Raw genomic sequence first — 25,575 nt, 5'->3', positions numbered from 1 at the left:
TGGGGGGTGAGGAGGAAGGGCGAGGCCTCGGGGCCTGGCCTGGAACTGGGCCGCCCGCGCCTGAGGATCAGCGGGCTCCCGCACTAGGCCCCTGGCGTCTGAGCACCGTCGCACTTCCCTCTTTGGGACACGGTGTGCAAAACTGCAGGGAGGTCCATCAGCAGCCTTTTGCCCACTAGGCCCGCCTGGAGTGCAGCCTGCCCTTTCCTCCTCTTGGGCCTCAGATCCTGCAAGTTACCAAGTTATGAAGTGCGTCAGTTTATGCTGTATGACTGGCATTTTTAAAAAAAAACCTTCAAGTTCAAATGCAGACTTTGTACAAATGCAGATTGTTACATCATCCCTTTATCATTTTTTAAAATAAATTCGTTCTTTGTAGATGATTAGATCACGTTTTACATTCCAGTTTAACCTTTTGACTGCAAAACATTGTATTTTTGTTCCACCTTCAAATGTAACTTTTTAAACCCCAATATTTTCAGATATTGCATTTTTTTTGCCCCTGTATAATAATTTGAGTGGGACAGAATTAACCCCAATATTTTCAGATTGCATTTTTTTTGGCTCCTGTATAATGTTTGAGTTGGGACAGAATTAGCTTGTTCAAAATTGCAAAGTTTTACTTGCTCGCATCTTTGGAAAATAATTACATTGCAGTAAACTTGAAATCAGCGTGCACACAATAAACCTGAAATCAGTGTGCAGTTTCCCATGTTAAAATATGTGGGATTTTATAAATGTGTAATTGTGTAGAATGATAGTTGAATTTACATGGAAGATTATGCAAAATATTTGGTTCGTGCAGCCACTTGTGGTACTCATTTTAGCTAATCTTGTACCATTTGTACCCAGTCTGGCACACACATACAACTTGGTGTACCATGCCAACAGATTGTTAAAGGTTTCCTCTGTCTTCCAAGATATTAGCTTTTTCTGGCATTTCGGAAGTGTCATGCCCAATGGTACTTTGGCTTAAATGAGCTCCTTATGCTTGGTTTGTGAGAGTGATGGCAGGGTATTTGATTATGAAGGCTATCACAGCTAAAATTGACTGTTGTCATGTACGCACATTCATTTTCCACCCAGATGGCTGGATAAAGGTGGGGTGGACCACCGTTTTTCCTCTAGCTCACCCCTTCCCCCACTTTCTCTGCCCACAAAATGGGTGATCTGGCTAGTTGTGACCCCTGTATGCTAGTTCACTAATGACTCTGTCATCTGTTTAATTTGCATGACTTGGACTGTGCTGGATGTTGTCTTGATGTGCTAGGTCAAGGGAGCTGCAAACTATTTTTTTGAAGAAATAACTGATTTTTTAACTATTTTTTTTCAATTGTATAATCAAATTACAATATTGATGGCTGAAAACAAACTTGAGCAATTGCTTTATTTCATGAGTGCACAATGCTTTTGTGCCATCTATTCCTGGTATTGCTTTTTTCCTGGTACTGTCTTGATGCTCTCTCCACTCCCATTGTTTTGTTTCTTAAAGACTGGATTAGTTGTAAGTATTCGTATTCCAACCATTATTCATGTAAATTGAGTCTGTGTCTTTATAAGTTCTGTTTGTGAACAGAATTCCCACTCACCTGAAGAAGGGGCTCAGAGCCTCGAAAGCTTGTGTGGCTTTTGCTACCAAATAAACCTGTTGGACTTTAACCTGGTGTTGTTAAACTTCTTACTGTGTTTACCCCAGTCCAACGCCGGCATCTCCACATCATTGCTTTGCTTTGACATTGATTTGTTGCTCTACAGCTTCACACTTCTCAAATCTTTCAAACCTATGAAAGTGTATAGATTTACATATTAAGGTGATACCATTATCATGATTAAGACATACAGAATGATTCAGAAGTGTGAAGCTGGTTTGCTGTTTTATTCTTTCACGGGAAATGGGCATTACTGCCTAGGCCAGTATTGACTGCCCTTGAGAAAGTGGCCTTGTGAGGCTCTTTCTTGAATTCTAGTTAGTGGATGTCATGGATTTTGAAGGAGCCTTGGTGAGTTGCTGCAGTGCATCTTGTAAAGACTGCTACAAGACTGTCAAGAGCGGAGGGAGCAAATCTTTAAGGTGGTGGATGGGGTGCTGGTCAAGTGGGCTGATTTGTCCTAGATGGTGTCGGGCTTCTTGATTATTGTTAGAGCTGCACTTGTGCAGGCAAGTGGAAAGTATTCCATCACACTACTGTGCCTTGTAGATGGTGGAGCACCTGTGCAGAGTTAGGAGTTACTCGCAGCAGGATTCCAAGCGTCTGACCTGCCTATCTGTCCATTGTGTCCATTATCCCTTAAATGCATTTCAGTTCCAGGTTTAGCTGCATGTGCTCTTTCTCCATCCACTGATCTGACCTGCACTGTTGCCCCTTAGTGTATTGTCTCTCCTCTAACCTAGAGTGGTTCTGCCTTTCTCCACTTGCAGGAAATTAACTTTCCTCATCTCACCTTCACTGCAATTGCCTCCAGCAGAATATTCCCCCCTCTTTTTCATCAGCCCCAGAATACTCCATTTTCCCACCCTACTAATTGTGGAAGAACTGTTAGCTGACTGAGTCTGATTTTGTTTAAGCTACTTCTAAAATCCTTCAGCCTCTTTTTGAAAACTTCTCAAACCTATTTCTTTAACCATACTTAGGGTGCACCTTCTCATCTCTCTCACTGTCTGGCTTGGCCTTGCCCCTGTCTGAAACACCTTGCAATGTTCAAGGGAAGATGGTTGGGTATGGATCCTTCAAATAAACTTTGCCTTCCCAAATTGAGGCCGCTTGACTTACCACTGCTGTCCTGACCTGGAATCTTCCAGCTTTTTTGACAATTGGCACATTTAATGCCATGTCTGCATGGCATTAGATATCAAAACTCTTTAAACCTTGCACCATTTTTGTTAGCCTGGCTAACTGAGTGAATCCAAGCCTCACTTCGAGGCTAGCGCTTTATTAGATCAACTACTTTATTACCTATCGATTACTTTATTGCCTTAAAGGCAAAATACTGTTAATGCTGGAAAATCTCAGCATGTCTGACAGCATCTGTGGAGGGAGAATAGTGCCAACGTTTCGAGTTTAGATGACCCTTCGTCAGAATACTGATCTGAGCCAGTTCTGACAAAGGGTCATTTAGACTTGAAATGTTGGCTCTATTCTCTCTCCTCAGATGCTTTCAGACCTCCTGAGATTTTCCAGCATTTCTCTTTTTTTATTTTCTTTATGTATCACTTTTACATAGTAAAACTTTTCCAGGTGTTTCACGTGTTATTAAACCATTTGATACTGAGCTGTTTAGGGACATACTAGGACAGATGGCCAAAAGCATGTTAAGGCAGCTAAAGGCATGGCTGCCTTTGGGGTGATTTAAAATTGGGGATGCTGAAGGCCAATATTGGAGCAGTACCAATATGAGGACTGGTGGATTACAGATAGAGAGAGGTGAAGCCATGGAGGGATTTGAAACAAGGATGAGAATTTTAAAATCAAGGCTTTGCTTAACTGGGAGTGACTGTAGTTTAGATAGGACATGGGTACTAGATGAACAGGACGTGGTGCAAATTAGCATACAGGCAGCAGAGTTTTGAATGATACAATTTATGGAGGGTAGAACTTGGGAAGTTGGCCAGGATTGCATTGGAATAGTCAATTTGAATGTCGGTTGTGCAGTCTGACAGATCATGCACTGGAGGGTGGGCTGGAGCTCGGTGCTGTCCACATGTATGTGGAAATATGCAATGTTTTTGGATGATTAAGCTGTGGCATGCAGCATGTAAGTGGGAAGGGGGCCAGAGGTGTGGAGGGAGAATAGTGCCAACGTTTTGAGTTTAGATGAATTGTCCTTCGAATACTGATCTGAGCCAGCTCTGACAAAGGGTCATTTAGAGTTGAATCGTTGGCTCTATTCTCTCTTCACGGATGCTTTCAGACCTGCTGAGATTTTCCAGTATTTCTCTTTTTGTAATGGCATGCTAAAAGCTCAATTTGAGGTTGATCTTGAAGCAGAAAAGAGATGGTGAGCTTTAAGGAGGGAATTACAGAATTTAGAGCTTGTGCACTGTCATCAATAGTTGGTTGAAGTGAATGAGGGATCTGTGAGGAGCCAGAGTTGGAGCGGTGCAACCTTGAGGGCTGCAGGGCTGAAAAAATTAATGTTATTGAGGTAATTGAGCAGGTTGATGATTTTAAATCTGAAGCATTAGATTGGATGCCAATGTACATCAGTGAGTACAGGAATGATTAATTAGTTGGACATTAGGATCTGGGCAGTGGAGTATTGACTGAACTCAATTTTATGGAGGTGGAGAATGGCGGGACAGTAAAGCCTCTGGGTGATAAAAGCATGACAAGCATTTTAGCAAATGGGCTGAGGGAGGATAGAGACGAGTAATGTTACAGAGGTGTAAACTGGGAGAATACTGCATTTTCAAAAGTGCTGTTTGTGGGTAAAATGTTAATCTGATGTCCTGCCTACCTGTTTAGGTGATATTTAAAAAGGAGCCGGAAAGATCTTCCAGTGGGACAATCACCAAAATAGATTAACTGGTTCAAAACTGCTAGAAATACCCAGGTCAGGCAGTGGAGGGAAACATACGTCAGGCGACGTTTCAGATCAACCTTTCATCACTACTGAAGGAAAGTAGAAATGAGAGAGTTTAAGCCAGTAGAAGGGTGGAGTGGCAGGAAGAACAAAAGGGAAGGTCTTGATTAGAGGGCATAAGAGATTAACTAATAAAAGATTTCATGATGCAAAGGCCAACGAGTGGTAATAAGTATAGTGAAGATTGTGTTCAGTTGAAGTGTGAATTCTTCATTGACCACCTTCATTGACCTGAAATGTTAATTCTGTTTTGCTTCACACACGCTGCCTGATCTGCTGAGTACTTCCAGCATTTTTCTTTTCTCATTCCAGCATCTGCAGAGTTTTGCCTTTTGACTAACTGGTTCATTAACTTATCTTTCTTATAAACCTTCTACACATGTTGACCATGAATTGACTACTCTGCAAAAATAAATTGCCTCTAAAGTAGTTTGGGATCTCTTGAGGACAAGGGAAAAAATAGTGTTCCTGGAGCAAGCAGGTGACACACTACATGGAAGTTCTTCAGGCAGATTCATTGGGACATCCAAGTGCAAACCACTTCATAGTTCAGTATCGCACATACAGGGGGTTGATCTCCAGGCTGTGCTACTTTGTCCCTGATTTAAAGATCTAGCGGATGACTACTGAAATTTTTGTATTAATTTTGTAGTTTCTCGTTTTAATGTTGCACTTGAGTTTTCATTTCCATAAGTACTGCTGCTGAATTATTTTGCCTTCTATTGCCCCCTCCAATGTGTCTAATTTTAATTTGTAATATCTGATTTTATTCAGTTGCATCCACCCTGTGATTACTGTACCATGTGCTGTGTTGATCTCACTGGATTAATTATTCGAATGCCATTAAGTTTTATATTTGAGGGAGGAAGACATTGTGGCTTATATATTGGTTAATAAAATGGCCTGATGTGTTTATGCTGCATCGCACTTAATTGATGTTGCCCATATCTCATATCTCTGAATTACATGAGTGCTGGTAGCTTTTTGGCATCTTCTCACTCCCCCCTGCCCCCCAGTGGCCATTCTTGTGACCCTAGATATTGACTTTTGACATGCTTGATCAGGGATATTGTAGCCAACCCTGACTCTGTTTACCAATGCCCTAGCACTTGCATTATAAACACACACACACACACACCACTGCACCTGACAGATGTAATGCTAGCATTAGCATTTCAAAGCAGAATTTAACTTGATTACTGTTACCAGTGATTCCCTAAAATAAATTGGATGTGGACGACATAGACATTTCGCCATATGGCAGACAGAGCATCATCCAGTATAGCAGTAAATTGTACCTTCCAAATATTAAGTTCAATTCCAAGTGCAAATTAGCTGAACCAAGCACCAGTTTGGCACTATTGGAAAATTATACAAAGTCGTAATGCAGAAAATCCTCTGGTGAATGAAGTTAAATATCTTAATATGATAGTTGTCTGGACTACAAGATGGTGTAGTGAATCACAAGTTATTTTAAAGAAGAGCATTCTGCATAGGTTGCTTGCAATAGGCTAATTCTGGCTAGTTTCATTGTGCTGACTTTTCCTTTGTATCTTAGAGAAAACTAAATGTAATTATTGATTTTGGGAATTATATACAAATTGCAAAATGTGCCAGTGGTATAACATACCATCAGCTTTTTTTATACTTATGATGGATTGATCTCTGCTTTCAGATGAGCAAACTATCCTCCAGAGCTTTTGTTCTGAAACCTTGAATAAAATGTTTCTGTTGCTTTGATTTATCTTCATACAATAAGTGTTTGTGTACTTATCAATGGAGCTTCAGAAAACCCACATCTTGGCTTGCCAAAAAATATAGCTTATCTTCACAAAGTGGAAATCAGACTCTGTTTAAATGAAATGTCTGTGCTGTTGAATACTTCAGATTTGTTCCATGGTTGTCTGAGTTAGTGAATGACAACAGTACTGATGCTATTATGGGGTAGGAAATGGAAAAATTGGGCATGAGTCCTGTAGTTGACCCGTGTATGTTTGCAGCAGTAGCGAGGACAAGAATGAAAACAAAGATTCTGAAAAAGTGCAGTTAGTTCACTGATTCTGACCCATTTAGTCAACTGGCAACTAAGCATCATGACCTTCAATGCTTCTCGCCTAACAACAGGCATTTAATCTGGAAAAGGCAGCAGATTTGGATAATAAAACACTAGCCTGTGCTCGGAGGAAATTGAGATTCTAGAAAATGGTGAATGTGATGGAAAGAGAATCCTGCCCTGGTCATACTGTTATGGTTCAGGTCAGAAACTCCAGATTTTTATGGAGCCTGCCTGGATCATAGGTTTTGCATCTTGAATTTGGCTAGGATAAGCATGGTACGTTTTGCTTCAGGTATGATTCAAATGACCCATTAGGGAATTTTTATCAAACAGTTTATTTAAGAACATGTATAGTAAGAAAATTATCAAGAACTCTTATCAATTACAAACAAGAAACAAAACAACTATAATGTATAACCGTTAACAAATATATCTAATGTGTTGCAATTAAACCAGTCCTGTAGACAAAAGACCCTTTTCACAGGTTTAACACAGCAAAGACTAATGCTCATTCATGTGTTACTGGACTTGAGACCTTTGAATGAAGTCTGCAGTTTTCTGCATAGACTCAGAACAGTTTGAAGTCAACAGCTTCCTCCGGAACTCCAGGTAGACTCTGGTCAAGCCACCAACAGCAGATTTTCTACTCCAGGAAGGGTTTCAGCTAATCCACAGAATTTCCAAAACCAAGGAGAGAGAGAGATTTTTCAGCTTGATGCCCCTTCTAAAACCAAAACCTAAACAGCTCCAAACTGAAAATTAAAGAACTTCTGTCACCTGACCTGCCAACCAGTTTTTCTCCTAACAATGCAGAGTCATAAACATCCCAGTAAAAATAAACAAACTCTCATTTAAGCAGCAATGAAAGGACATTTCCAGTCAAGCTGACAACATAATGAAAAAACAGCTGAAGCCAAAAAGGCCAGCTTACAACTGCAGAAAACATGATTTAGAAAAGATATCTCTTAAAGGTACCCTAACATCACAATACAAATATCTTTATCATATAAAGTTAAGAATTTTCTTTAAATTGCCATCTAATGGCCTGCTTATTTCATCTTTGAGAAGTGAGATGATGCATTAAATCTGTTTAATTTTGTCCAGAGACTGGCCAGCCAGCATTGCTAATACCCAGTGCTTACAAGTTAATTATATTGTACTTTAAAGTTTTGGAGATGCTCAAGTATGCAAGGTAGAAGTCTCCTATATATCTGACATTCTTGAACTGTACGTCTGGTGTCAAAAGCACTGGAAGGTTGAAGTTGAACGAATGGAGATACTGATATTAAAAACGTAATTCCCATTGAGGCAATTGCCTGCATCTGAAATGTTGGCTACTATTTGGGTACTACTGGTTTCCCTTTTTCAACAGTTCCTTTGCATCAATTATTTCCATGCCATGAAGAAATATCCATTTCTTATTGATCAATATCTTTGCTGTTACTGGATCAAAATACTGGAACTCCCTAACAGTAATGGAGCAGAGGTTCAAGAAGGCATCTTTTCACCACCTTCAAGGGCAGTTAGTTGGGCAATAAATGCTGACCTATCCTATGCACATCCTATCAATGTATTCAACTCTGAAAGGACTTTAAAGATCTGGATACAATATTTAAGGCAGTTTGAAATGTTGCGTATTTTATCATTTTGCAACAAATTTATTAAATTGATTTTGCTTCCTGTATGATGGTTGATCAGCTTGGCATGTCTATTTTTCTTGGTAAAATTAGTACTTGTGGACAACTGTGCAAGGTATTGTTGTAAAAGTTCAATTGTGGCATGTTTCTTCCATTCACAGTATGCAAAAAATATAAGTTTAAGATTACATGAAATGCAATTCTGCCCGTGCAAATAGAACTGTCCACGCTGAAGTTGAGGCCACAGGTTACATTATAGCATGTTTGTGATTGTTGCTGCAGTAAAAGCCCATGTAACATAAGAACATAAGAACATAAGAAATAGGAGCAGGAGTAGGCCATCTAGCCCCTCGAGCCTGCCCCGCCATTCAATAAGATCATGGCTGATCTGACGTGGATCAGTACCACTTACCCGCCTGATCCCCATAACCCTTAATTCCCTTACCGATCAGGAATCCATCCATCCGCGCTTTAAACATATTCAGCGAGGTAGCCTCCACCACCTCAGTGGGCAGAGAATTCCAGAGATTCACCACCCTCTGGGAGAAGAAGTTTCTCCTCAACTCTGTCTTAAACCGACCCCCCTTTATTTTGAGGCTGTGTCCTCTAGTTTTAACTTCCTTACTAAGTGGAAAGAATCTCTCCGCCTCCACCCTATCCAGCCCCCGCATTATCTTATAAGTCTCCATAAGATCCCCCCTCATCCTTCTAAACTCCAACGAGTACAAACCCAATCTCCTCAGCCTCTCCTCATAATCCAAACCCCTCATCTCCGGTATCAACCTGGTGAACCTTCTCTGCACTCCCTCCAATGCCAATATATCCTTCCTCATATAAGGGGACCAATACTGCACACAGTATTCCAGCTGCGGCCTCACCAATGCCCTGTACAGGTGCATCAAGACATCCCTGCTTTTATATTCTATCCCCTTCGCAATATAGGCCAACATCCCATTTGCCTTCTTGATCACCTGTTGTACCTGCAGACTGGGCTTTTGCGTCTCATGCACAAGGACCCCCAGGTCCCTTTGCACGGTAGCATGTTTTAATTTGTTTCCATTGAGATAGTAATCCCATTTGTTATTATTTCCTCCAAAGTGTATAACCTCGCATTTCTCAACGTTATACTCCATTTGCCATATCCTCGCCCACTCACTCAGCCTGTCCAAATCTCTCTGCAGATCTTCTCCGTCCTCCACACGATTCACTTTTCCACTTATCTTTGTGTCGTCTGCAAACTTCGTTACCCTACACTCCGTCCCCTCCTCCAGATCATCGATATAAATGGTAAACAGTTGCGGCCCGAGTACCGATCCCTGCGGCACGCCACTAGTTACCTTCCTCCAACCGGAAAAACACCCATTTATTCCGACTCTTTGCTTCCTGTCGGATAGCCAGTCCCCAATCCACTTTAACACACTACCCCCAACTCCGTGTGCCCTAATCTTCTTCAGTAGCCTTTTATGGGGCACCTTATCAAACGCCTTTTGGAAATCCAAAAACACCGCATCCACCGGTTCTCCTCCATCAACCGCCCTAGTCACATCTTCATAAAAATCCAACATGTTCGTCAAGCACGACTTTCCCCTCATGAATCCATGCTGCGTCTGATTGATCGAACCATTTCTATCCAGATGCCCTGCTATCTCCTCTTTAATAATGGATTCCAGCATTTTCCCTACTACAGACGTTAAGCTGACCGGCCTATAGTTACCTGCCTTTTGTCTCCTTCCTTTTTTAAACAGCGGCGTAACATTAGCCGTTTTCCAATCAACCGGCACTACCCCAGAATGCAACGAGTTTTGATAAATAATCACTAACGCATCCACTATTACCTCTGACATTTCTTTCAATACCCTGGGATGCATTCCATCCGGACCCGGGGACTTATCCACCTTCAGTCCCATTAGTCTACCCAGCACTGCCTCTCTGGTAACATTAATTGTATTAAGTATTTCTCCTGCTGCCAACCCTCTATCGTTAATATTTGGCAAACTATTTGTGTCCTCCACCGTGAAGACCGACACAAAAAACTTATTTAAAGACTCAGCCATATCCTCATTTCCCACTATTAACTCCCCCCTCTCGTCCTCCAAGGGTCCAACATTCATTCTAGCCACTCTATTCCTTTTTATATATTTATAAAAACTTTTACTATCATTTTTTATATTAATTGCTAGCCTAGCTTCATAGTCTATCCTTCCTTTCTTTATCGCTTTCTTAGTCTCTCTTTGTTGTTTCTTAAATTTTTCCCAATCACTTGTTTCTCCACTATTTTTGGCCACTCTGTACGCAGCTGTTTTTATTTTAATACTCTCCTTTATTTCCTTCGTTATCCACGGCTGGTTCTCCCTTTTCTTACAATCCTTGTTTTTTGCTGGAATATATTTTTGCTGAGAACTGAAAAGGATCTCCTTAAAAATCCTCCACTGTTCCTCAGCTATCCTACCTGCCAGCCTGCTCTCCCAGTCTACCTTAGCCAATTCATCCCTCATCCTATCATATTTCCCTCTGTTCAAACAGAGGACACTGGTTTGGGACCAAACTTTCTCCTCTTCCATCTGAATCAGAAATTCGACCATATTGTGGTCACTAGACCCAAGAGGGTCCTTCACAATAAGATCCTTAATTCTACCTACCTCGTTACACAATACCAGATCCAAAATAGCTCGTTCCCTCGTCGGTTCCGTAACATGCTGTTCAAGGAAACTATCCCGACAGCATTCTAAGAACTCTTCCTCCATTCCACCCTTACCGACTTGAGTCTGCCAGTCAATGTGCATGTTGAAGTCCCCCATGATTATTGCCGTTCCGTTTTTACACGCATCCCTTATCTGCTTGTTTATAGCCCTCCCTACCTCAACATTATTATTTGGGGGCCTATATACCACACCTACTAGTGTCTTTCTCCCTCTACTATTCCTCATCTCTACCCATAATGATTCCACGTTTTGTTCCTCAGAGCCTATGTCATCCCTCAGTACTACCCTGATATTATCTCTTATTAATAGCGCGACCCCACCACCTTTTCCTTCCTGTCTATTCTTCCTAAACGCCTGATACCCCTGGATATTCATCTCCCAGTCCTGGTCACCTTTCAGCCACGTTTCTGTAATGGCCACTAGATTGTACCCACTCGTGCTGATTTGCACCATCAACTCATTTACCTTGTTCCGAATGCTTCGTGCATTCAGGCAAAGTGTCCTTATTCCAGCTTTTATCTGGACCCGCTTTGATGAGTCGCGAACACCCTCTCCCTCTCCTCCCTTATCTAAATTACCGCCTTCATTCACTTGCACCCTCTCCTCTACCATTAATTTTGTAATTCCCCTTACCCCTGCATCCTCCACCCCATCAATTAGTTCCTTGATCCTAGTCAACTCTTCTAGCTCCCCTCCCCCCAACCTATCTAGTTTAAATTCTCCCCAGTAACCTTAGCCAACCTACCGGCCAGGATATTGGTCCCCGTGTGATTCAAGTTCCACCCGTTTTTTGTATACAGATCACCCCTGCCCCTAAAGAGGTCCCAATGGTCCAGGAACCTGAATCCCTGCCCCCTGCACCAGTCCCTCAGCCACACATTCATCTTCCACCTCACTCCATTCCTGCCCTCACCTTCCCGTGGCACAGGCAGTAATCCTGAGATTACTACCTTTGCTTTCCTCTTTCTCAGCTGTCTCCCTAATTCCCTGTACTCCCTTTTCATGACCCCTTCTCCCTTCCTACCCACATCAGCGGTACCAATATGTACCGCTACCTCAGGCTCCTCTCCCTCCCACCTCAGGATTTCCGGGACGCGACTAGCGACATCCTGGATCCCGGCCCCAGGGAGGCAGACCACCATGCGAGAATCCCGCCTACCTCCGCAGAAACGCCTGTCTGTCCCCTTCACCATCGAGTCCCCGATTAATACCGCCTTCCTCCTCTTTTCCTTAGCCCTCTGAGTTACAGGGCTGGACTCCACTGCGGAGACACGGCCACTGCTGCTTCCCCCAGGCGGGCTGTCCCCCCCAGCAGTACTCGAGCAGGAGTACTTGTTGTGCAGGGGCAAATCCACTGGGGTGCTCTCAACCACCCTAGCCTTACCCTTCCTGGCCATCACCCACTTGGCCTCCTCCCGTTGCCCTGGTGTGACCACCTGATGATAGCTCTTGTCTATCACCTCCTCATTCTCCCTCATCAGCCTAAGATCCTCGAGCTGCAGTTCCAGCTCCCTAACACGGTCCCTCAGGAACCGCAGCTCGACACACCCCTCACAGATGTGGATGTCCGGGAGGCCAGATGCCTCCAGGACCTCCCACATCCTACACTGGGAACAACACACTGGTTTCACACTCATACTGGACACTTTATGTCAAGTAAGACAGTGAAAAGTTAATAAGAGTGTAAGGAAACAAAAACTCACCCCTGCTCGTCCAAGCCCTGTGAGCCAAAGCCCTGACAGCTCACTCAACTTCCCACTCACTCTGCTGCCCGCTACGATGCTGCCCGCTGTATACTTTGGTGCGCTTTTAAACCCTCCAAAAACTTCCCCAGGCCTCTCCTGGCCCGACTTCCGGTTTTGAAAAAAAACCTCCGATTTTAAACCCAAAATTAACTGAAAAAATAAATAATTAATTAAAGTCAGAAAACCCACTCTCTTACCCTCAGCCTGCTCCTGGGAACAAATCCCTGATATTAACAACTGATATTAAACCCAAACAACTGAGATTAAACCCAAACAACTGAGATTAAACCCAAACAACTGAGATTAAACCCAAACAACTGAGATTAAACCCGAACAACTGAGATTAAACCCGAACAACTGAGATTAAACCCGAACAACTGAGATTAAACCCAAAACAACTGAGATTAAACCCAAAACAACTGAGATTAAACCTAAACAACTGATATTAAACCCAGAACAACTGATATTAAACCCAGAACAACTGATATTAAACCCAAACAACTGATATTAAACCCAAACAATGTAACATTAATGACTTTCATCAGTTTATTGAGAATTTAAATCACATTGGCCCAAAAGTTTGGTTACCTCCTCCCTGAAATGAGCAGGAAGTGTCCAGCAAATATGATGGGTCAGTGTGGTTCTTTCACTCCTGGAGTTAGCAATTACACAGCTATTTCTTAATGGTAGGGCTGAGCTTTTAAGCTGCAGTTTTGGACTGTTATTCTCTCTCTGCTTGAGAACTTTAATGGTGAATGCAACGATCCTCCTTGCATCCTGAAACTTCTGAAAAGTTGAGGCTTAGTTTCTAATTCCAAAGTAGCAGGGGTGTTGGAAAGACTCAGGACTGGCAGTGTCTGGAGAGCACAACAAGAGTTAATGTTTCATGTAAAATATGATTACCGAACTGTAGGGAGGTAGAAATGAGAAGTTTAATGCTGTTGAATGGGCGGGAGGAGAACATGGGAAATGTTTGGGATAGGATAGAGGGCAGGAAAGATTAAATAACATTGTGCAGCAAAGGGAGTGGTAATGGTTGTAAAACAAAGCATTGGTCTAGAGTAAGTATTAATAGCAGAATAATGAACAGCTCTGTCTGAAAGCAAAAACATGAATAATGTACAGACTGGCATGTGGCAAAAGGAATTAAAATGGAAGACAGTTCATGGCTTGAAGTTATCAAACTTCATGTTGAATAAACTTTTAATCTAGAAGGCTGACAGGTGCCTAATAGAAAGATGAGGTGCTATTCCTCAAGCTTGCATTGAGCTTCACTGGAACGTTGCACCAGACAGAAAATAGAAATGTCAACGCAAGAACAAGATAGTGAATTAAAATGGCATGCAACTGGAAGGTCAGGGTTAAGCTTGTAGATTGAATGGAGATGTCCCACAAAGTCATCCAGTCTGCATTTGATCTCCAGTGTAGAGGAGACTGCATTGTGAGCAGCAAACACAGTATGCAGGTAGAGTACCTGAAACCCTTGGGAGCTGACTGGATTTCGGGTCATTTTGGATTCCACATAGTTAAATTATAGCTAGCCTAAGCTATTGTAGTGCAAGATATCATTTAATAGATGCTTGTAATTTTCTTTTTGACATGTTCACAAAAACCACAAGGCTTCAATGCAGGTAAGCAACTATGCTTGTACAAGGTCAATGAGGTTCAAAAATGTGCAATTTTTGGATGTGCTTGATTTTGAGATTTACAGATATAGGATACTTGCCCTGTAATAAACTGAAAATAACACACAAATTGCTGCTTCACCTGGAAGGCATGTTTGAAAGAAGGTAAAAGAGCAGGTGTTGCTGTGATTGCTTGAGATGGGGCTGAGGTGTGGTGGATAAAATGGATCAGCATTTCTCAGATGGAATGGTCTCTTTGAAATGCTGGCAGAAATGGAAGATGTATTTATTATCATCATGCTGGAGTAGATTCCATTCTCTGTCATTTCCACCACATCCAGCATGATGCCATCACCAAATCCATCTTTTTTTAACTACTCTTTCCTCACTGTCCAAGACTCAAAACGTTCCTTGCTGGTGTAACAACAATTGTACATTCAGTTTAGTATACTGTATTAGCTGCTCACAATGTAATCTCCTTTTTGGGGAGACAACATACAAACTGGTTGGCCACTTTGCAGAACACCTTTACTCAATCCACAAGCATGACCCCAATCTTGCAGTTATTTGCCATTTTAATTCACCACCTTGCTCTTGCTCATTTCTGTCCTGAGTCTTCTGGGTTCAACAGTTTCAGGCCATGGACTCTGTCCTCCATTTTGTTTTTGCCAAGTGCCAGTCTATATTTTAATTTTGGACAGAACTGTTCATTATTCAGCCATTCTGGACCAGTATTTTGTTTCTTTACTGCAACTATGACGACTACCTTTGCCTTTTGTTTCCATGAAATCTTTGTTATTTAATTTCCTGCCCACTAACCTATCCCAGACCTGCCACTCTGTTCTTCCTCCATAAAACCCATTACTTTTCTATTTTCCTTCAGTTCTGAAGAACAGTCACTCTGTTAACTGTTTCTCTCTCCACAGACACTGCTAGATCTAAGTTTTTCCTGCATTTTCTATTTTTATTTGGTCTGCACAACCTAGCTGTGATGATCTGCTGCCTTTCTGGGCTTAGTGACAATGTCAGCACAACTTTTTTTGTATTTGGATAAGGTGCTTTGATTATTAAAATTTCTTGAGCAATACGTGCACAATTGTGGATTCCTTAAGTGGGCATCTTAGTACATATATATTGATTTAGAATTTAAATGTTCAATACAGTTTCCTGGTTCAAAGTTTTTGCATTACAATTTAACTTGCCTGGCAACCAACTAAGTAATACAACTGACACCTTAGGAATTCGGTGCTTATGAGAAGTAGACGGCATACTATCATGTTATTTACCTTCAGGAAGGACTGTAATTTCTTAACTTTCACAGCACATAACGAAGATTAGACTTTCTTGCTGCCCCAACCTTTACAGCACGAAATAAATTTGACTTGGTTGCTGCCAATGTGTAGTAAACCTTTAGGGCTGGGATAAACCTAGAACAAATGATTTTGAACATCTTTTTGTAATTAAATTGCACGTTGAAATATTTGAAAAGAAAGTAGTGAATTTGTTTTCTCTACACAAGATTAATGGACATGTTGTGCAGGTTTGGAAGTGAGCAAACCTGCTTAGCTGTTTTGTAAGATGGTCACAAGCCAAATAGCATGAGGGCCTCCTCAACTTTAAAACTATACAAGTAATTTAGAAGCGGGATGGAAGGGTATCTGCACAGTTATGAATTAAATGGGGATCACGTGAATATTCTTCAATGTCAGAACTCCTTTTGAGAGCATTACAAGTAAGGTGAGGTCTCTGCAGTACAGCTGACTTGGATTGCTAAGATTTCACAATATACCACCCCCCCCCCCCCCCCCCCATCCCATTCCGCTTCAGAAAGGCACAGGGGAAAAAAGTGAATAGCTAAGCCAAAGATATTAATCAGGCGTGACTGAAGCTTGTTTTAAAGCAGGCTAGAGAGTTAGAATCATGGAATCCCTACAGTGCAGAAGGGGGCCATTTGACCCATTGAGTCTGCATCAATCTTCCAAAAAGCATTCTATCCAGCCTCCTCCTTTGTTGTAGGAAAATCACCACTCGGAGTCAGACTTAAAGATTCAACACGCAGTTTTACTGGACAAAGCTTTGGGAGAAGCGCTGGGCTCTCTGCAGTGCACGCAGTCACCTTCTCAACTTTACAATGGCAGTTGAGCATTTTTTTTACATTTTCAAATAATACGGACATTAGCCGTTAGCACATCGTTAACATAGAGTAGATACATTTATGCATTTATGTCCCCTATCAACGACTGATCTCGTTACCAAAACTCATTGTTTTGGTTCTGCTTTATCTCAAGCTAAGGTGCCTCAAGGTCTGATCTATTTCCTGCAGTAATTTAGACACTAACAGGTTTTAACTCGCTGTGCACATCTTAATGTATTTTCCCAGAGTCCATTTTGTGCCAGGTAACCATCTTGTATCCTTTAATTTTGAGTTTACTCCAACAACTCCCCCTTTTGGTCAGGATTATGATTTAATAATCCACAGACCAGCAACAGCAGCATCGTGGGTCCGGCAATTGATATGCCTGACCCGTAACCAACAGGTCATGCGTTCACAGGTAGACGTCCACCTTCTCGCCCTTTCCTTCATCGTCATCGTCTTCGGGAGTTCCCATCAGGTGTTCTTCTCCGGTGACCATGCTGGCCCCTGGCACAATCCAAGTCATCATGACTTTACAGCAGACATTAAGACATATGACAATTAGGCAAAAGACAATTATTATGGCAACGAGAATGATCAGTCCATGCATTAAATAGGACCCTCAGGATCCCCCAATAACCATTCGAGCCAGCTATTCCCCTTCTTGGGGCCTTGTCTAAAGTCATCGAGCTGCTTTCTTATGTCATTAATGACTTGGGTGATGTTGTAGGATTCATCTGTGACATGCGTTATACATTTGTCTCCTATTATTGTGCATACTCCCCCCTGTTGGGCTAACTGCTAGTCTACGGCATAGCGGGTTTGCTGCGCGTATAATCTTAATTCAGCCAATTCTTGGTTGACGGCCTCCAGTGCCTTTGATGTACTGTTTCCCAGGATGGTTAATCCACAGATAAGATCCCAGTGTGACCGGGACTTCCCAATCGGCACAGAATTCCTTGCTGATGGCCCGGGTCACTATCTTTCTCCGGATATGCCCCTTTTGAGGGCATGGAACAGTGAGTGGTCCTATTGTTTCTACTGCAAAAAGGATCGGGAGGGTTGGTGTTGCCGTCATGAAGGTACCGTTGAAGAGGAACACAAATCCCTTCTTGGCCCGGTAGCATTTAATATCCTGGTTATTGGTCTGTATGAACTGTATATACCACCAATTGCTCGGTTCACTTGACTTTCTGCCTGATCGTACTAATTGGTAAGTGTCAAACGGGTATGTCCATTCGGCTGAGCTGACATGAGTCCCATTACACTGACCACAAATGAGTTGCCTCCCCGCGGTTACGTTCGGGCATTTTTGCTCGTTACAGGTACAAGTGAACTGGCCTCTGTTTACCCGACAGCGCTGACGGACACACTGCGTCTGTACACAGGAAACATTCTTGGGGACCAAGGCATATGCACATCCCCATCCCTGCCCCGAGAAGCAAAGCGGGTAGCTTGCATTGTCTGAGCATACTCTTCCTCCCACTCCCTGGAGCCCCCTGCGCACAGGATCTGTGGATTTTATTAGTTCCACACATCTTCCCTGTATATCCCTTTTATATTTGCCTGTTTGTCCTTTACAGGGTGCGTCCGAGGTATCTGCCGTATATAAGTCATGGGGGGTCCACCCAGGGGTGGCCACAAATAGGGCCTCTACAGATTGGGCTAGCGGGTAACACACGGTTCGATTACCGTGTAAATGTACATGAGCCTTGTAGAATAATTTATCCTCTAGCCCTGTTAATCTTACAATCGTGACAACATAGAGTAATGCAATTATATACATGATCTCAAACATGTTCGCAACAGGCAAGTATCAATCTTATTACTATATGTTAACTTTCCAAAGGCTGTATTGCCAACCCGAACGCGTCGGTTAATCTTGCTTGTAGTCGTCACCTGGTTTGGGGAAAGCGCTCTGGTCACTTTAATATCACTCATTCGTTTCTTTGTATAATTTCAGCTGGGTCCAATGTTTCCATACACCTTTCCCCCTTATGTCCAGACAGACACATGACATTTGCATGGCCTTGACCAGGGCATTAAGGGTTCTGTTCATGTGTTCCACCATTCCAGAACTCTGCGGGTGGTAAGGGATGTGGAATTTTTGTTTTATTCCCATCAGTTGGCGCACTGTTTTTACCACCTTTCTGGTGAAGTGTCCCTTGATCTGAATCAATTTGTATGGGTATTCCCCATCTAGGGATTACCTCCTCCGCCAATATTCTAGCCACCGTGGTAGCAGTACAATTTTTAGTAGGGAACGCTTCTACCCACCTGGTAAACTGGTCTATAATAACCAACCAATAGGTTTTGCCGTGGGATTGTGGTAGTGGCCCTGTGAAATCTATTTGCAGATGTTCCCAGGGCCCCTTTGGTCGGGGCTGGTGTCCCATCTTAATTTTTATGGGTTGACCGGGATTGTATTGCGCGCATGTTACGCATCGATGACAATGTCGGGCTATGTCCCTTCCCATTCCTTTCCACCACCATTCTTTTCCTATACTAGTTGCCATGGCCTCTCTTCCCGCATGTGAGAGTCCATGGTGTAGTTCCAAGAGGGTGTTTTGTATGTACTCCGGTGCCATTACCTTGTCATTTTGTCTCCAAACGTTATCAGTCCCTCTCCTCGCTCCCTGTGCTTCCCGCTTCCCCTTTTCCTCTTTCGAGGTATCCTCGTGTAAGTCCCGAATATCTATTTTGTCTCCTGTCTGGCCCATTACTGCTATTGGCAGCTCACCAACTGCCTCCTGCTCTAATGCTAATTGTGCTGCTCTATCTGCGGCTTGGCTCCCTTTGTAATTTAACCAATCTGGGTTATCCCTATCTGGTTCCTTCTGATGCGCTTTAATTTTTATTACTGCTGCTTCTCGGGGTTTTTCGCTGGCTTTTAGTAATGCCTTGATCCTTTGGTGTTTAATAGGAGTTCCACCCGTGGTTATAAACCCCCTTCTACCCCATGCCGTCATATAATCGTGTATTACCCCAAATGCGTACCTACTATCGGTATATATGTTTACCGTCTTTCCTTCGGACAATTCTAGTGTCTTTGTGAGTGCCACTAGTTCCGCCACCTGCGCAGATAGACCTCCGTCAATTCTTTCTGACTTTACCATTTCCAATTTGTCATTTACTACTGCCCACCCTGTCCGGGGTGATCTTTCCACGTATTTACGTGAGCCATCTATTAAATGGGTCTCCTCAGCTGTTGCTAAAGGTACATACATCCTTTACCCTACCTTCTTCTACATCCGTATCTACGTCTCCACAATTATGTGGTTCTCCTGTATCCAAAATTCCTTCTGCTGGGTTATCTCCTGTATCCCTTACTATTATAACTGATTTGCTGGGAGGTAGGAGGACAGCTTCCCATTAAGCCCTTCTTATGTTCGAGACGGACCTTAACTTTCCTGTATTTAGCATTTCCACCAAGGTGTGTTTGGTGTGGAGGATTATATTTCCTGTCATTACTATCGGTTTGCTAACCTTTACGGCCCAGGGGGGTGCAATCTTAGGCGGCTATGCACCTTGGCAGTCCGGTTACTACCGGCCCTTCTGCTGTTGAATAGTAACCTATGGGTCTCCGTTTATCGCCATGATCTTGCGTTACTACTGCAGAGTAGAAGCCCCCTTCATTATTAGTGTATGTGGAAATCTTTATTGGAATCTGGTAGTCCCAGTCCGGGGACTGATACCAGTTCTGCCTTTAACTTCTTATAGGCCTCTTCTTGCTCAGGTCCTCATTCTACGGAGTTTAAAGCTGGCTTTCCCCCGTTAACTAGTCTTTGTATAGGCTCTGCCAATTTTGAGAATTCCGGGATAAAACTTCGACTATAGTTAAACAGACCCAGCACCTTCCTGACTCCTCTTACGGTGACTGGCTGGGGCATTTGTTGTACCGCCTTCTTTCGGTCTGTTGACATTTCTTTAAACCCTTGTGATATTAAGTGTCCTAGGTACAGGACTTGTGCTTTCCCGATTTGCGCCTTTTTGGGGCTTACCCTTAACCCTGCAGTTTTCAGTTCATTCAACACTAGCTATAGTGCTCCCTGATGTCCTGACTTAGATTCTGAAGCTATTAATATATCATCACGTATTGTAGGATCGTTCTACCCTGTTCAGGATGTCACTCATTACTCGATGGAAGATAGCGGGGCTATTGTGGAATCCCTGCGGTAGGTGCGTCCAAGTGTGCTGTTTGTCTCCCACTGTAAAGGCAAATTTGTCTTGGGATTTGGGATCCAAGGGTAGGGACCAGAATCCATTGGCTATATCCAGTACGGTAAAGATTTTATGCTCCGGTGACAGTCCATTCGGGATTGTTGAGGGGCTTGCTACAATGGGGTGCAACTTGGATGTGACTTTATTGAGGCCGGTGTAGTCTATTGTGAGATTTTGATTGACTGTGGGAAGGGAGAATTAATCTGGCCAAAACGAGACGGCCAGAAAACCGGAATGGGAAAACTCAAGTCACCGTCGTGTTTGCTCACTGGCCAGGTTGGGGAGTTAGTGGTACTCGTAGTTTCCCTCAAGATTCCTTTCTCCACTAACCCTTTAACTATTTCTACTACAGCTGCCTTTGCTTCTGGTTTTATCAGGTATTGTCGGTGGGGCTTATGCTCCGGACTGGACACCTTTATCGGGTCAGTTTTGGTTAGGCCAGTGTCTAATTTCGTTTCGGCCCATACTCCGGGGGCGGAGGCACAGATGGCTCCAAACCCCTCTGTTTCTAGTCATCAATCTCTGGTGGTGGCTGTGGCCACCTTGATAGTCTTGAGGTGACTTGAGTTTTCCCATTCCGGTTTTCTGGCCGTCCTGTTTTGGCCAGATTAATTCTCCCTTCCCACAGTCAATCAAAATCTCATACTCCTTCATTAAATTATTTCCCATTATTGTACCCTCGTTATTTTTACATGCATGGAATCTCATAGGTATATACAAATTATTTATTTCTACTAACGTGGTCTCGCTCAGGTAGGCGGGTGTTTTGTACCCTCCTATCCCTGTTAGATAAATCATCCTACTTGCAGTGGGTAAGGGAAGGTCGGTAGATATGGATGCTCCTGTGTCCAGCAGCATCTTGCATTGCCTGCCCCCTACTAGTGCAGACGCATAGATCCTTCCCTCTTTCTTACCCGTATGAATGGGGGCTGCAGGCCGTCAGTCTTGCTGACCTCTGAGGTTCCTTGTTCCTCCAATTCTGCTGTGGCCATGGATCAGGGTGGGGGTCTCCCATGTTTGTCCTAACATATTGCTTCCGTGTGCCCATTTTTATTACAATGATTACAATGTCTCCCACTGTTTCCAAATTTATTTCCTTTCCTTGGGACCCAGCACTCCTTTGCAAAGTGCCCTTGTCGGCCACAATTGTGACAGGTCAGTTTGGGCTTAGTTCTGTTCCCGCTACTGTAGGCAGCTACTCTTTCCTGTTTTATCCTCGTCTGAGATTTCTCCTCCCTGCCTCCAAGTACACCACTAGCCCATTCCACTAGTTCATCATAATCCTGGGACATGATCACTCCCATTTTTAGGATGGTTTGGTGAGTGCTGGAGAGCCCATCCTTGAAAGCCTGGATGAAGGCTCGATCCCCACGGCCTAGGTTTCCTTGCCCTGAGCATTCCTGGTATACTTGGAACAACTGCTCCCCGTATTCAGATGCTCCTTCCCCCTTTTGTTGCTTGGTTGTTGTGATTTTACTCCAATTAGCAGGAGCATTTCCTAAAACTCTCTGGACTTCTGTTTTAAACTGGGCGAAGGGTGCCTATTGGGCATCTATTTCTGCTGTTAGGGCTACTGCATGTGTCCAACGTCCCCCACTGTAGTCTTGTGCTGGGGGACTGGCGGGCCCTCCGGCTACCTGCCTCCATTTATCCGCTGGACATGCGGCCCTGACCAATTGGTGTATATCCCTTAAGTGCAAGTTGGTGTCCTACCCAAACCGTATCTAATTCTTCCCAAAATTTTGTATTTGCGCTTCTAGGTTGTAGTTTACCCAGGGAAGCCATTATCTGTTGTCTTTTGCCTGGGGTGAATGGTTTGTAATTTGCTTTTGGCTGTGCATCCGTTCCCCCTCGGGTTACTGGCGCCAAGTTGTGTTCAGCATGTGTATGTTTGTCATATATTTATCAATAAGAGAACCCGCAGGTCCCCACTTAGTTTCTCTATCTGCCATCTCGCAGACTTCTACACCCCCGGCCACGATTACTTCCTTAGCAATGTGTTTTCTCCACCGTTAGGGTTTCTATTTATACTCACTACCCTGGCCACGATTACCTCCTCGGCAACGTGTTTCCTCCACCGGTGTCCGGCTCTAGGTCAGAGTGATCAGCTCCTTTTCTGCACCGCTTTACAACATGACAGACAAGTACACAAACTACACTAACTTTTATGCAAACAGGTGGCAACTCTGCGTTTGTTCGCCACTACAGAGTTTGATGATAAATGACCTTTGTCACTTATGCTTCGCGATCCTAAGTGCCCTTGTGCCTCTACGCCCACTTCAGGGTCCTGACCTTCGTGTGGGGGATTTCCCCTCTTAACAACTGGTCTAAGGCTGCGTGTTTGAGACAGGCACTTCCTTGTCCTTAGTCGATCAGCACAAGTAGCAATCAATACTTATTTCTATCCGATAGTACCATAAATTCCCTTAATTTTCACCCATTTTTAACTGCATTGTTGGCTCAGTCTGACTCCCACAGATTCAATAATTTCTACTCCAGTTCGCCGATCGAGGCCAACTGATCAACTCACCAGCAGTGAGATCCTGTCCGACTACGCCAATTTGTTGTGGGAAAATCACCACTCTGAGTCAGACTTAAAGATTCTACACGGAGTTTTATCGGACGAAGCGCTGGGCTCTCCGCAGTGCATGCAGTCACCTTCTCAACTTTACAATATATATTTTATACATTTTCAAATAATAGACAAGTACGGACATCGGCAGTTAGCACATCGTTACACATAGTAGATACATTTATGCATTTATATCCCCCATCAATGACTGATCTCGTTACCAAAACTCATTGTTTTGGTTCTGCTTTATCTCAAGCTAAGGTGTCTCCGGGTCTGATCTATTTCCTGCAGTAATTTAGACACTAACAGGTTTTAACTCGCTGTGCAATGTCTGTGCCCAAGTCAGCACATCTTAATGTCTTTTCCCAGAGTCCATTTTGTGCCAGGTAACCATCTTGTATTCTTTAATTTTGAGTTTACGTCAACATCCCTGCAAACATCCATCATATCTAATCCACCTAACCTACACACAAGGGACAAATTAGAACAGCCAATACACCTAACTTGCATATCTTTGGACTGTGGGAGGAAACCGGAGCACCCATAGGAATGTGTAAATTCCATACAGTCACCTGAGGCCAGAATTAAACCTGGGTCCCTGACACTGAAGCAACAGTGCTAAACACTGTTTTCCCCTGTGCCAACCCAAGTGATAAAGTAGTTTAAGATAGGAAAGTGTAATGCCTTGGTAGCTGAAAGCATGGCCACCAATGAAATGACAGAAAGGAAGCATGCACAACAGGGCAGAGTTTGAAGAACGCAGTTTGGGGATGTAGGATTGGAGCGGCCATGAAGGAATTTAAACACTTTTAAAACTTTGGGCTTTTGAGGGATCAGAAACCAATGCCTTTTCTTTAAAGCTCACATTTATACTTTCTGTATCCTGCTATTTTTCGATAATCCAGTTTTCCCTTTATCATTTTCTCCCAATCGCATTCCTTTTCCAATGTTATTGAAAAAATACTAACTATATTATTCTCAGTCTCCACTATCTGCAAAGTTAACAGGGTGCATTGATTTGAGTCTTCAGGCACTTTATTCAAATAAAGAAGGGGTCCAAGCACTGAACACTGGTATCCCAATTCACACTGTACTCTTACTACTTCGTGTCACCCTTCGGTCAGCAGTAAAACTCTCTCAAAAATCATAGGAACTAGCCATTCGGCCCCTCCTGTCTGCTGTGCATTTCAATTGGATCATGGCTGATCTTCTACCTCTCGTCATTTCCCTGCACTGTGTCCATATCCCTTTAATGTCTTTTAATATCCAGAAATTGCTCGCTCTCTCTTAATGACTGAACCTTCACCACCCTCTGAGGTAGAGTTCCATAGATTTGCCACCTTCCTGAATGAAGAAATTCCTCCATGTCATTCTTAAATTGATTACTTCTTCTGGGACTCTGCCCCCCTGGTTCTAGACTTCCCAGCCAGTGGAAGTATTTTTCCTGCACCTAGCTTTAGCCCTGGAAGAATTTTGTATGCTTCACTGAGATCGTGCCTCGTTGTCCACTCTCCACAATCTCCTTGTAGGACAATTCTGCCACCCCAGAAATCATTCTGATTGTAGGCCTGTTTTGTACTAGAGGCTGCGAATGTCGTTGTTTTTAAGTGGCACTGGAAAAACGAAGGACAAGTTGAGGATGATGGGGGTGGAGATGAAGGTGGAAGACGGGGAAAACCTGCATGAATGGGGTGGACACAAAGCAGAAAGCAGCCCTTGACTTGAGCCACCGTCTCTCTCTCTCTCTTGATATAACTTGCCTGTTTATGACTGATTATGTACCTGCTTGCTGGTACATCTAATTTAGTTGGTCTTTGGCAGCCAGAATAACTCTGCAGATTGTGTTGAAAATGGGAACAAACTCCTGGGCATGGGGGGAACATTCACAGTGAACAGCCAATGTTCAAAAAGAACTGCAAAGTCTTTGATTCTAATGGTGCCTTACCACACTGGAGATAGGTTTCAGGGGCTTCTAAAAAATATAATTGAAGTTTGTTATTTACTGTAATAATCACAGCTTTTCTTAGATGTTTCTAGATTAAATGTTTAGAAGTGGTAAATCTTGTATAAGGTCTGATTTTAGGTGACACATTCTTGTTTAGGCAAATTTAGCCATGTAAGATCAATAAAATTGATTACATTCTAGTTAGATTTACTGAACTTTATTGACAATTGCAAATGTATAGTTTCTCACAGGATGTCTATTAGCTTTATGTATGATAATGCAAAACCAGGAATTCTTAAAATAAAGCATTGTTTCTCTGAATAGGATAATCTGATGTATTTTGACAATTGTGGTTTC

The 25,575-nt window shown here is 43.0% G+C and overlaps 1 protein-coding gene across 2 annotated transcripts in view; it reads left to right on the top strand.

Moving 5' to 3' along the window:
• Window positions 1-25,575, top strand: part of ggnbp2 (gametogenetin binding protein 2) — a 65,273-nt gene that overhangs the window by 785 nt on the left and 38,913 nt on the right. The window lies entirely within an intron of this gene.

The sequence above is a fragment of the Mustelus asterias genome, chromosome 12 (assembly GCF_964213995.1).
Source record: "Mustelus asterias chromosome 12, sMusAst1.hap1.1, whole genome shotgun sequence".
Lineage (NCBI taxonomy): Eukaryota > Metazoa > Chordata > Chondrichthyes > Carcharhiniformes > Triakidae > Mustelus > Mustelus asterias.
Note: the sequence above shows the minus strand (reverse complement) of the source record. Positions and strands in the feature narration are given on the sequence as shown.